The sequence below is a fragment of the Centroberyx affinis genome, unplaced genomic scaffold, assembly GCF_046629955.1.
Source record: "Centroberyx affinis isolate AG114_WGS23_722 - 3 ecotype Tasmania unplaced genomic scaffold, CSIRO-AGI_Caff_v1 ptg003026l_1, whole genome shotgun sequence".
NCBI lineage: Eukaryota > Metazoa > Chordata > Actinopteri > Beryciformes > Berycidae > Centroberyx > Centroberyx affinis.
Window position 1 is genome coordinate 1 of NW_027281122.1, and position 13,482 is coordinate 13,482.

Below are 13,482 nucleotides of genomic sequence, written 5' to 3' on the forward strand. Positions count from 1 at the left end.
GTTACTTATATGCATTAAACCTTTGAAAAAACATATTTGGACATATTGAAATGGGTTAAAATCTTCATATGACTTCTTACTATGATGTATAATTTACATCAGTTTTTCAAAATACACAATATGCAGCCACCTTTTTCACCTCTCCTTTCTCAGCATATATACATTTCTTCCCTTCTTAAAAGTGATGCACGCAGAGAATGTAACACACAAAAAAATATACATTACACACACACACACACACACACAGAGAGAGAGAGAGCAGAGTCAACTAGTACACTAAGAGACAAAATCTATTTAGTCAAGGTCAAAGTGGCAGCCTCCAACTCAATTATCCTTTAGCTAAGAGATATAATCAGAGGGAGAGAGAGAGGAAGGGGGGATGGAGAGAGAGATGAAGAGAGAGAGAGGTGAGGAGACTGAGAGAGAGGTAGATTAAGAGAAAGAGAGAGAGACAAGAGAGTTATTAGTGTTGTTGCAAAAGGAGAGGAGTCAATCTAGTGGTTGACAGTGCAATTCCTGCTTCACCTGACAGCTGAGAGAGGAGAGGAGGGGAGGAGGAGGGGAGGAGAAGAGACAAGAGGAGAGGAGGACAGGGGAGGAGGAGAGGAGTACAGAGGAGGTGAGGAGAGGAGGACAGAGGAGGGGAGGAGGAGAGAGGAGAGGAGGATAGGAGAGGAGGACAGAGGAGGGGAGGAGAGGAGAGGGGAGGAGATGAGAGGAGGAGAGGAGAGGAGGACAGAGGAGGGGAGGGGAGGAGAGGAGGACAGAGGAGGAGAGGAGATGAGAGGAGGAGAGGAGAGGAGGACAGAGGAGGGGAGGAGAGGAGAGGAGGATAGAGGAGGGGAGGAGAGGAGAGGAGGACAGAGGAGGAGAGGAGAGGAGGACAGAGGAGGGGAGGAGAGGAGAGGAGAGGAGGACAGAGGAGGAGAGGAGAGGAGAGAAGGACAGATGAGGGGAGGAGAGGAGGACAGAGGAGGGGAGGAGAGGAGAGGAGAGGACGAGAGATGGGGAGAAGAGAGGAGGACAGAGGAGGGTAGGAGAGGAGAGGAGAGGAGAGGAGGAGAGATGGGGAGAGGAGAGGAGGACAGATGAGGAGAAGAGAGGGGAAGAACAGAGGAGGAGAAAAAGGGACAGGTGTCATGCCAAATGAAACACAGGTGAAATTTGTCACCATTATTTGCTGTAAATCAATCAGCTGTAGTTCAGATTTGCACTAAATGATGGTGTAAATATACTGTAGGTCTTTTTGGAACTCTGAAGAACTGGTCCCCACTGACTTCAGTTGTTTTGGAGAAGGCTGCTATGGAGTTGTGCTGCAACCTCCCTGTGTGTTATATGGACAAACTTCACCTGTGTTTCAACTGGCATGACCCCCTCAGTAGATGATGACAGAATTTTCATTTTTGGGTGAACTATTCCTTTAAATCACCTCCCATTAGGCAGAGAAAGACCTTCTCCAAAAAGCAGACATAAGATGCTCTGTTAAAGGATAAGTTCAGTGATTTTGGACCTGTATATAATTTGTCTCTTTCATACCTGTAGTACTTGGACCCACAGAGAATATTGGCTCCAGAGTCAGCTGTCTGTTGAAACGGTGAGTTCCATTGCCTCTTGCTGCTAACAAGCAGTCCAAATGGGGTTTGTCAAAATATCTAAAAAAAAAACTGAAAACGATATAGCGACCAACCAACATATTTATATCCACAGCCCAGAATGCAACTGCACCGCACCATTTCCACCAGTCTTTTCTGTTTACTCTCAACTCCCCTGTGGAGCCTACAAATAGCTTTTTTGGAGATATTTTGACAAACCCGATTTGGACTCATTCTTGGCAAGCAAGAGGCAACACAGCTCACTGTTTCAACTGACAGCTGACTCTGGAGTCAATACTGTCTGTGGGTACTACAGGTATGTAAGAGACAAATTATATACAGGTCCAAAATCGCACAACTTGGGGTCTAGTCTATTTATATAGGCCTTTATCACAAGTATGTCTCAAAGGGCTTTTTTTTTACATAGTATCATATACAGTACATGTCATATCCATACTACATCATATATATACATACTACATATACTATGTCATGTAGGTTACATACTTCATATACATACTACACTTGGACAATTTAGAGTCTTAACACGGGGAGAACATGCAAACTCCACAATGGACCGGGGCAGAGATTCGAACCCACGACCTTCTTGCTGTGAGGCGACAGTACTAACCACTGAGCCACCGTGCCGCCTCTATATGGATTTCCTGTTGTCAGTGATTCAGTCTTTTAAGGAACGCTCCATTTCATCTATATACATTAGTAATCTGGGGCTGGATTCACAAAAGTGCTGTTAAGATATATCTTAAGAAGTTACATAAGACAAAATTTAAGAAGTTCTTGAAGTCTCGTAAATGCAATTCCCCAACATTTTCTTAAGATTTCTCTCATCTCTTCTTAGGAAAACCAGGCCAACCTAGCAACCGTGATGTAAACACTTGCACGACCTTTAAGAAGAATACATTAATGCTATAAATGGTATCAACTAATGAAAAGCTTTAATAACAAGCCTCTGCAGGCTAACAGCTAGCTAGCTAAACCTAACAATAAAATGTTAAGCTTAAAATGAAAATGTCAGATACAGAAAGTAAAACTATTAATACTTTGAAATACCTAGGCCTAAATGTCTAAACTGTTTTTAAATAACTAAATTTAGAAGTGTACCTTTTCACTGCAACAATTTGAAGTTAAGAAAAACAACAAATTTGAGAACTTTTTCCTTTCAAGAATCCCATTTATTTGTTTTTCTTAGGAAGCAAAATAAGAAGAAAGTTAAGAAAATACTTAAGAACCATTTTGATGAATAATCAACTTTTACTTGTTTAAACTAATTCTGGAGATCTTACATTTACAATGAGCTGTAGCTTTGAGAGTGTGAACTTTCTGAATTCTTTGTATTCCTTTGGTTCTTTTTGATACTTGCTCTTTGGACGCACTGCAAGGTTGTCCGATTCTTTGCCCTTTTTTTTGCCAATTTTTATAATATAAATAAATAATAATTTTATTTATATAGCACTTTTCAAAACAAGGCTACAAAGTGCTTCACAGAGAGACAAGGAAATAAAATAGAAATAATAATATCAGGCAACAGCACAGGACATGACATTTCAAAATAAAAGCCTAAAACAATTGCCCAAAAAAATGAAATCCCACAATCTGTTAGAGCAACATAACCTGATAATCTGCATGTTGTGGCAAGGTAATAGGGAAGGGCTTTGTCTGATGATATATGCAAATACTGTACTTGTTATTCAGTTCAAATTACACTGTAAATTGTAATATGGTCAGGCTGATCATTTTATTATAATGAACTGGTACCAATAACACCATTAATTATAATATTGTCAATTTCAGTAAATTAACATTAACTGGGCATTAATGTAATCTAGAGTAACACCACTGCACAGATTGGGACAGACTTGTTGTTGCCCTACTTATCCATTGAATTAGATTGAGTCCTCTGATGAGTAGCACTCTACTATTTTGGACTTCGAGTGACTTTCCTGGCCAAGGGCATCACTACAGACGTGGAACTTCACACTACATTTGTAACTGCTGACGTCAGCTAGTTTGAAGCCACAAGGTTTTATCCAACAAGAGCCATTTATTACATTTCCATATCAATTAGTGAACAGCTGCCTCATAGTGCCTCCAGCAGGAATGCAGTCAGCAGCCACAGAGAGCCAGGATAAGACCAGAGGTTAGGCAATTTCGCCTTCAAATTAAAAGCCTAAAATGTGTCACTTGAGAAATGAAAAAAAAAAAAAAACCTTGGCGTGCACAGAACATTTCGGAAAGTAACATCAATTGTATGCTCATTTACGACAAATTCCTCCTCAAATCCCCTACTTTGGCACTTACTCAAAAAACAAGGTCTGTTCATCAATAAGAGTTTTGTGCGTGACCTCCTACTTCTTTTATTCTTTACAATAAAAATAGACCACATCACCAGATGGTAACTTGATGACTGAATGTCTATCAGAGCATGTAACTACAACGTTGTGGGTTGGTAAGTCTGAAACGTGGAGGTGATAAAATGGCCGCCATAAACGTAGCCACAATGTGTCAGGTGGCAAGTCGTGAAATTACAAAAAAAAGGTCAAGTTACGTTGGAGTTATGCTTATGTAATGTAATGTATAGGACAGTAATGACACCTTAGCACTAAGGATGGCAACAAAATAAAAAAAAACATTAACTACAAATGAAGACTGAATGAGGGGCTAGAGTAGACTATCTGTATGAGACCAAGACGAGAAGAGAGAATCCACCCATATATGTGTGTGTGTGTGTGTGTGTGTGTGTGTCTCTGTCAGCGGCCATCAGAGAGAAAGGATTAGGTCCAGTCGCTTCAGCAGAGCACGGCACATTACAGAGGAGGCCAAATCAGTTTGGGCTAATTCCAGTCTGAAAACTCATTATGATTATAGTCCAAAGTTGAAACAATTAGGCTTTTTCCCCGCTTCCATTATTTCCAGTTTCTCCCACTTAGCAGTTACAGTGTGGGCTCTAATAGAGGGACATAAACGCTGGTGGCTGGGTTTTAATCAAGCTGGCTGGTTGTTTTATGGCTTGCTTGGGTTTTGGCCGTTGTTTCAGAAGACTAAAAAAATGTCTTGGAGGAAAGAACCAAGCGGTTTCCATTGAGGGTGAACTGTGTCATGGATTGTCCCTAGACAAATACCCTAAAACTTAAAATAAAGACTCGGTCTCATAGTGTCCAAATCTCTACCAATAGCCAGGCAGTGTTGTGTGTCTGCGTAAATAAAGGCCTGTCCCCATATCCATATATATATATATATATATATATATATATTATTTTTTTTTTAATTAAAATGATATGCATTAAAAAGAGAAGTCGATCAGAATACAAATACATAATCCTTGGCCCTATACACAGGCTGTATAGTATAGTTAGTTAAGTCTTGTCTTTGTTTATTAGCCCTGTTAGTGATGAATGAATGAACATCATTGTGCTTTATGTTTGCAAAATGTGTTTTGTATTTTTTCGATATGTTTATTGATCCATTTGTTTTGTATTTTGTATATTTCACAATAAAATATATATATATATACATATATGGCAGAATTACCAGCAAGGAGCCTAAATTCATGGCATTTTATAGCCTAAAATGCCACTAAAATTACAAAAAGATCACAAAATATATTACTAAAAAGATGCTGCATGTAGTGGAACAAGCTGACAAGTTTATCTTTCAAATATGATTCTACTGATGCTGAAAGTAGAAAATAAATAAAAAATATTGAGTTCCAGAGTATAAATGGGCTATAGCTATCCAGGTGCAGATGCTTAATACCAGCAGTAGAGTGCTCTTGTCCATTTTGGTGCCATTGTTAAGTGTGGTGGTGGAGTGCATTCCTATCTGTCTGTCTGTCTAAGTAGCCCAAATATTTACTAGACATCTAGTCATAAGTGCACATTTATTAATCAACAACAACAACAGTAAAGACATTGGTAGGTTGATCATCAAATATAGGCTATATGCAATATATGCTTCTGTGGTGCAGATATGACCATGTACAGTTTATTTCCACTGTGTATTTTATATTGAGTACAAATCATATTTTCCAGCTTTAATTTCTGTCTGGATAACAGTGGTTTTTGAAGTCAAACCTCTTTAAGTCACAAAAATTGATATCATTTTGGTGTGTGTGGGGGCGGGGGGTCAAAATCTCATCGTATGCTCCTCTGGCAGTTTTTTTGAGGTGAGCAATACCTAAATAATGCCCCACCCCACCCCACCCCACCCTCTACCCCTGGTCACGGTCAAGAGTTCCCCCCACCTTCCAAAACCCAATTTATCCCCTGGCTATGCCATTACAGCTCCACTATCATGATTACTAATTGGTAACAGACGCTGTGGGTTTACTGCTTCCTTTGTCTGGAAAGGAAAGGCTAGAGGACTCATCAGACCAGATGACTTTTCTCCACGGCTCAGGGCTCCAGGTTTTGTGCTGCTTGCACCAGGTTATGCATCTTTGATAGCAGTGGTTTGTGAATGGCAGCCCTGCCGTAAACACCAGCTTGGTGAAGCTCAGTACAGTTATAGTGGAGGCTGAGTCACAGAAGTGTTGGTTCAATTCTCTGGTCACTTTTGAGTCTGTAGTTTTGTGTCCACCTGTCTCTGTCAGTGAGCTTCCTCTTAACACCACTGTTCCTCTTTGCTGATGCTGATTTGTCTGTGTTTGCCATAATGACCTGACTGCTCCTCTTGACACATATTTGACAGTTTTTTTGATTGATGCTCTATGACTATTTGTCCTCTGTATAACTCTGTTAGTCGCTTCATGTTGCTCACATATAAAAGTCACAAGTCACAGGCATAAAAGTGATTGTCAGAGCTTTTATTAAAGCAGACACATAGTGGTAATTGCCATTCAACTTAATATGACTGGCCTTGGGGCGACACGGTGGCTCAGTGGTTAGTACTGTGGTCTCACAGCGAGAAGGTTGTGGGTCCTATACAGTATGTGTGGAGTTTAGTATACAGTACATAGGGTTGCCAGATGCCCGGTTTTCGACCGGACTGTCCGGTTTCCAGATGCATAGTCCGGGTCCGGTCAGAAGGCTCGATCGGACATTCATATGTCCGGTCAAAACCATTCTGTCTATAATAATCCACTAATTCTAGCCCTGGCTTTTTTCTTTTTGCCGGTGGGTATCTGTTGCTTGAACAAGCTAAAAGCGTTCTGACAGGCTCATGACTAGAGCAGGGGTAATCTCCACCAATCACAAGTGACCGTTTCACCCCACGTGGGTGCGTGTTTTATTGTGTCGGCTGTGTAGCATAGCGGAAAGTTTTGAATGGGCCGAGTTATACTGGACCTACGTGATGGAGATAAAAAGGTAAGAGCAGCTGTCTGTCCGTCTGTCTCTCTCGTTTGCGCCGGGATTTCCCCCTATGTTGTCGGATATTAAAGGAATAGTTCACTCAAAAATGAAATTTCTGTCATCATCTACTCACCCTCATGCCAGTTGAAACACAGGTGAAGTTTGTCCATATAACACACAGGGAGGCTGCAGCACAACTCCATAGCAACTGAAGTCAGTGGGGACCAGTTCTTCAGAGTTCCAAAAAGACCTACAGTATATTTACACCATCATTTAGTGCAAATCTTAACTACAGCTGATTGATTTGCAACAAATAATGGTGTATAGGTCTTTCTATTCACAGTGTGTTTGTTTGGCTGTTTTTGTTTTGGAGCTCTAAAGAACAGGTCCCCATTGACTTCAGTTGTTTTGGAGAAGGCTGCTACCAAGTTGTGCTGGCAGCCTCCCTGTGTGTTATATGGACTAACAAATTTCACCTGTGTTTCATTTGGCATGAGGGTGAGTGGATGATGACAGAATTTTCATTTTTGGGTGAACTATTCCAAAAGCGACTAGTTTGGGTCTCTGTCTGTTTTTTTTTGCTTAGTATTTTACAGTCTATGCTTAGTAGCCTATAGTTACAGAGGCCAGGAGGCATTATGATGTTTAACACGCATGTACAGTATAAGCTCACTCCCCTCAATAAAAAAGATCAAAAATGCGTTGTTTGATCGTTGTAATCTGCGTTTAAACTCAAATATGGCCAAAATATGTGCTTGGACCACATGAACATCTAATAGAAACATCAGGCAACTGGAGTATGCATTGAATATACATATTTTACCTTTCCCAAGCCAATAAGTCATTTAGGAAAGTGTCAGCTTTGTAGAACACACTCGCAGCTCTATAAGATCAGCATGAGAAGAATCACATTGATGACAGTTTTTTTTCTTTTTTGTGATTTTCTGTTCTCACTATATTTTGTTGGAAGTAATAGTAATGTTTGTTCATCTTAGTTTACTGACAGCGCTTACTGTGATCACACATCACTACACATCACTGATATGATTTAAGTGCTGTAATAATGGAATGTAATAATGAACAGGCATAGAAAGTATATTGTTTCTGAATGATACTGATGAAACTGAGTTACATTTAGGTTACCCAGGTTTGAGTGCTGTACTGTACGCTTACACTATGTTGAGTGATAGTAGGCTCCATGCTAACACTTTGGCATACACTATGTTGAGTGATAGCAGGTTTCATGCTAACACACTATGTTGAGCGATAGCAGGTTTCATGCTAACACTTTAGCATACACTATGTTGAGTGATAGCAGGTTTCATGCTAACACTTTAGCATACACTATGTCGAGTGATAGCAGGCTACTAGCAAAAGTGAGAAAAGGGGAATTTATAGCAGCTCTAAAGCTAAATGTTGAGTCATTTTAAATGTGTATGACGTATTTTGTGTAGAACATTGGCACAGTTACTTGATTTCTTGCAGTTGCTCACCTGAAGTAATTCAAAAAATAAGCCTGGTTACAACAGCTACAGTATATTGACTTAATATTTAATTATTAAAATGTATTAATCTACAGTCCATATCAGTCTTCTTACTTTGGATTATGCTGATGACCGACTATCACTCAACATATTGTATGCTAAAGTGTTAGCATGGAGCCTACTATCACTCAACATAGTGTATGTTAAAGTGTTAGCATGGAGCCTGCTATCAGTCAACATAGTGTATGCTGAGACACATGATTGATTTTGGTGTCTATGTTCTCATCACAAGGTGACAATCTACCAAAAACTCATTGTATTCCTTTGCCTTCTATACTATGTTATATCAGGCTGGGGTAAATGGTCGCTCAGGCTCAGCTCATGTGTCTACCAGAAACCACTGACCATACAGCCAATTCTGTCCTGTCCAGTTTGGCCATCTAGAGAGCATCTTGGCTAAATGACAAGCTGTCCCTGTTACAGAAGAGCTGGTCTGGGAGAGAGAGAAAGAGAGAGAGGTGTAGAGAGGCAGAAGGGGAAAGGGGGGGGGGGCACTTGGCGATGTCTGCTGGAGGCTGATAAGGACTTTGACACTCTACCTGCTGGAGTGGAATTCATCTCTAGTAGTGTGTTGTTATCTCTACCCATCACCACTTCTTCCAACTTCCCCTCTCTTCTATCCCTATTTCTGTCTCTTTGCTGCTAAAAGTCGGTACTCTTCACACACTCCTGTTATTGGGGCGTTTGGGGGCGAATGAGGATGAAGAAAAAAGACATTAACATAAAAAAAAAAGGTGGGAGAAGAGGCCAAAAGGAGACTGCGGCGGAGGGGAAGGGGAAGAGATAGAGAGGCTGAAATTAGGAACTTTTAAGAAGTAAGAAGGAAAATGTGATATCACTAAAAGAGAGAGAGAGAACGTGTCAAAATGGTTGAGAGGACAAAGAGAAGAAAGGAGGGTTTAAATCATATTTAGAGGACACCAAAACCAATCTGCCGAGGGAGAGGAAGACGAAGCCTTGCTCATTATTAGGCATTTCTGGTATAAAAGGCAGACAGGAGTTTAAGTTTTAGTGACAGAATGACATGCAAGTCAAATTACCCATGGGAATGAACAAGACAAAAACAGCACCTTTTAATTATGGCATTAGGTAAGTTATACAGTATATGAGTGCTGTGAGTTATGTACAATTTTTGGGATGTTCCAACCGAAAACAACTACCAGTTTTCAATGTAATCTTTAGAATGTGAAGTATTACAAGGAAGACTACCTAAATCATTCATTCACGCTTTCTCTTTACCCAATCAGAGTTGGCAAACACTCCCCCTTTTTTCCAGGGAACCAATCACAGTTTGCCGTCACTTCCCTCTCTTTTTCAGAGTCAATCGTCTAAGTTAGTGGTTCTCAACGTGGGGTCCGGGGACCACCAGGGGTCCTTGAGGGGGTTCCAGGGGGTCCTCGGCAAATTGATGAAGTGTTAAACTTCACCATTATTTCATTTACAAGAAAAATGTAGAAGAATTACTATTTTGGTCATAGTTTCACTGTTATCTCCCTACCTACAATAAAGACAGGTCACCAAACAACTCATTCTTTGCGTTTTTTAAAGTATTCAAAATTTCACAACAAATAGAATAATTATGACAAAAGTTAACTTTACAGATGATAGTGTATATCACTAAATATCTGGCGAGTATCTTAACCATGTGCTTATGGTAGGTAATAACATCACATCAAATGCCAAAGGAATGTAATTCATATTTTTCAGTTTGTAGAACCTAGCAGTACAAACATTGATGACAATGATGAAATTTGAATGGCTTTCGTATTAATTTTAAATCAAGGTTTTCTCCTAACACAAATTATACTTAATGGAAATTAAAGCTGCACTAGGCCAGATTTTCATCCCCACCAATTGAGATGCTGTAGATTCATCCTATTTGCCCAAATTATATTCTTGTGTCAGTATGGTCACTGGAGGGAAATCTTCTCCACACAGGAAGTGATGAATCAAAAGTTAAGGAAAAATCCAAAACCGTCTCAAAACTGGACTCACCAGAAATGGCTGAACCTCTTCACCACCTCCACCCCACCACACACTAAAGAGGACATTTAGTTTACTGATGTCGCCTTACAGAATTTCTGCGTAATGAAGACCTCAAGATTCAAACAGTTACCTCTCAGTGCCATTTGGGGCCGCCAATGTGTGAAACTGCCCAGTGCAGGAAGTACTGAAAGATCGAGAGACCGTTAAACACACTAGTGACTACTTAATTTGGTCTGCAATGCATGTTTGAGTCTACTATATGTGTAGATTCAGAGCACTCCAATCCATTTTCCGTGCCACATTTTATGGCTCAGCAGCTGTTTAAGGGCACAAGTATCTTCTGGAACCTACGTGAAAAGAGGGTCCAGCGCCACATTTATGGACAGAAAGCCAAGGGGTCAAATGTTTCAGTTTCTGACAGACAATGTTCCCTAAGGGCTGCATTCACAGTTCAGCCAATCTCGGAACCCATCGTCTATCGGTCTGACGACGATTAGACTCTGGGGGCGACGGACAATATTTCGGGGTTTCCGGTGTAGCCAGCGGACATCCGGGCCAAGACTTCCTCTTCCGTGCACCAAGAATGGAGTTGGAGTTGAGAAATGACGTCTAATATGCAGATATGTGTTTATAGAGATTAACCGAAATGTCATCTGGACCTAAAAAACTTGTGAAACAATCCGGTCGTAGACGTCGTCTCTCGACTCCGACTCCATTCTCGCGTCTCAAGTTGCTAATCGGACTGTAAACAATGACCGGCGCATGGAAGAGGAAGTCTTGGCCCGGATGTCCGCTGGCTACACCGGAAACCCCGAAATATTGGCCGTCGCCCCCAGAGTCTAATCGTCGTCAGACCGATAGACGATGGGTTCAGAGATTGCAGTCCAGCTAAGGCTTGATTAGTCTTGTCCCCAATATGGTTTCTTGGGAGTTTTTCCTTGTTTGTATTGAGGGTCTAAGGTTGGTGGTGTCAGGTAGGTTAGGCTATGTAGGTATTGTGCTATTGTGTGTCTTAAGTTTGTTACATCATTGTGTTCTATAGTTGATTGTTGATCAATTAGATCTAGTTAGGTTCATTCTCTGTAAAGTTCTTTGAGACACGCTTGTGATAAAGGCTATAGAAGTAACTGAATAATTCAGTGGCTCAGTTTGCCCCCCCAAGCGGCTCAATTTACCCCCTTGCTAGGATCAACTTACCCCCACCCTGGGGCAAATTGAGCAATGGCACCACTTTTTCTTAAGAAGTTGTATTTTCATTCTTCTTTCGTTTAGCTGCATTCTTACCAGTTCATTTGAAAGTCAACATCCTGAAATATGGGTGGAAGCATTTGTTTTATTTCTGTCTCATTTTCCCTTGCCAAGATAACATTTTAAGTAAAAACTGGCTCATCTTACCCCGCTCTCCCCTACATCACAGTTGAAAATATGCACTTCCAAAAAAATAGGGAATCCCTTTGCAGCAACTGTAGAGAGCAGAGAGAGAGAACTTCATGCTTGTGTCCAGCTTTTATTGATTCAAAAATAACTTTATACAGCGAACATAACATTTATTCAATATTCAGTGGTTGTGGAGAAAATGAAAAACCTAACAGCTTTCTACCTATTAACAGTGATAGCATGTAGTCACAGGAATGTTATGTGTATGTGTGTGTGTGTGTGTGTGTGTGTGTGTGTGTGTGTATCTGTTTTCTCTCAGGCAGGGCAGATCTCCAGTAACTGTGTACAGATCTGGAAAAGAGAGAAAGAGAAAAAGAAACAGAGAGAGAATTAAACTGAAATATCACAACAGCAGTAACTGTCCTGTTGTCCACTAGAGGGCAGGACAGATTCAGTTTTTATTCAGTCTCTACTGCATAAACAGCATGGTCAATAGAAAGAAAATAATGTAAATGTTAACACACTCCCTAATCAATACTAACACAACAAAACTCAATGAACTTTCATTTCATGATACATTTCTTTCTTGATGGGAATAGGAAATATATCCAAAACCTACTACTAATCATATTCTATACTTTAAAAATCAACATGTGAAACATTTAAATTGTGCTTGACAGTTGCAACATAATACATTCAAACCATACTGAAGCCCAAACCCTACTGTCTGTATAGTGTCACATTGTTTTTTCCCCTAATGGTTCAGTTTTACAATCATATTTTACATTTTATACATTACTTTTTATACCTTTAAAGATCACTTCTCCTGTTCTTGTGTCCCTTTATAATGTTGGTTATCTTGTTTCTGTCTTTTTCCATCTTTCTTTTTCCTGAACTGTTTGTAAAGCGATTCGGGTTACACTGTTGTGTGCAACGTGCTGTCGAAACTCCAATGTTCTCCAATTTCCACTTTTACATGTGTTCAGTCAAAGCATCCTCTAGATCAGCGGTTCTCAACCGTGATCCATCCGTCTTGATCCCAAGAGGCTGCAGGTTTTGATTCCAAACCAAACACTACAGCAGCTGATTTCACTGAATACTCCCTCCTCTCTGGTACAAGGTGTGTTGATCAGCTGCTGTAGTGTTTAGAAATGAAAACCTGCAGACTCCTGTGTCACGGCGGACCATGATAGAAAATCACTGTTCTAGGACAATAATGCCGATCAACAAGGCACAAAATGTCAATGTCTCAAATAAATCATTCACACTTTCAAGCTCAAATAACTGCAAACCATTGTCAGATATGTGATTTCACGGGTCAGGTATTTACAATAAGGGTCACTAAGTTAAGGGTTAGTTAATGCTTAATAAGCATTAACTAACGTGTGAGGGATAGACATTCAGTCAATACCAGAACTGCAATGACATCCGATTATGTGATTCCACATTTTAGATATTTAAGTGGCAAGCATAAATTTTCCTATCAAGCAATAATTCTATGGAACAGGATACCCGAATCTATCAGAATCTAAAAAGGATTTTGAAAAGCTTGTTAAGATGATTCTTAAAGATCACTGGGACTGAGTCGTAGAGTATGAAGGGAGGGTATGTGTAATTGATTATGTTGATGGTGGTTGTTTGGTTTTATTTAAATTGTGCTTATTTGTCAGAAGT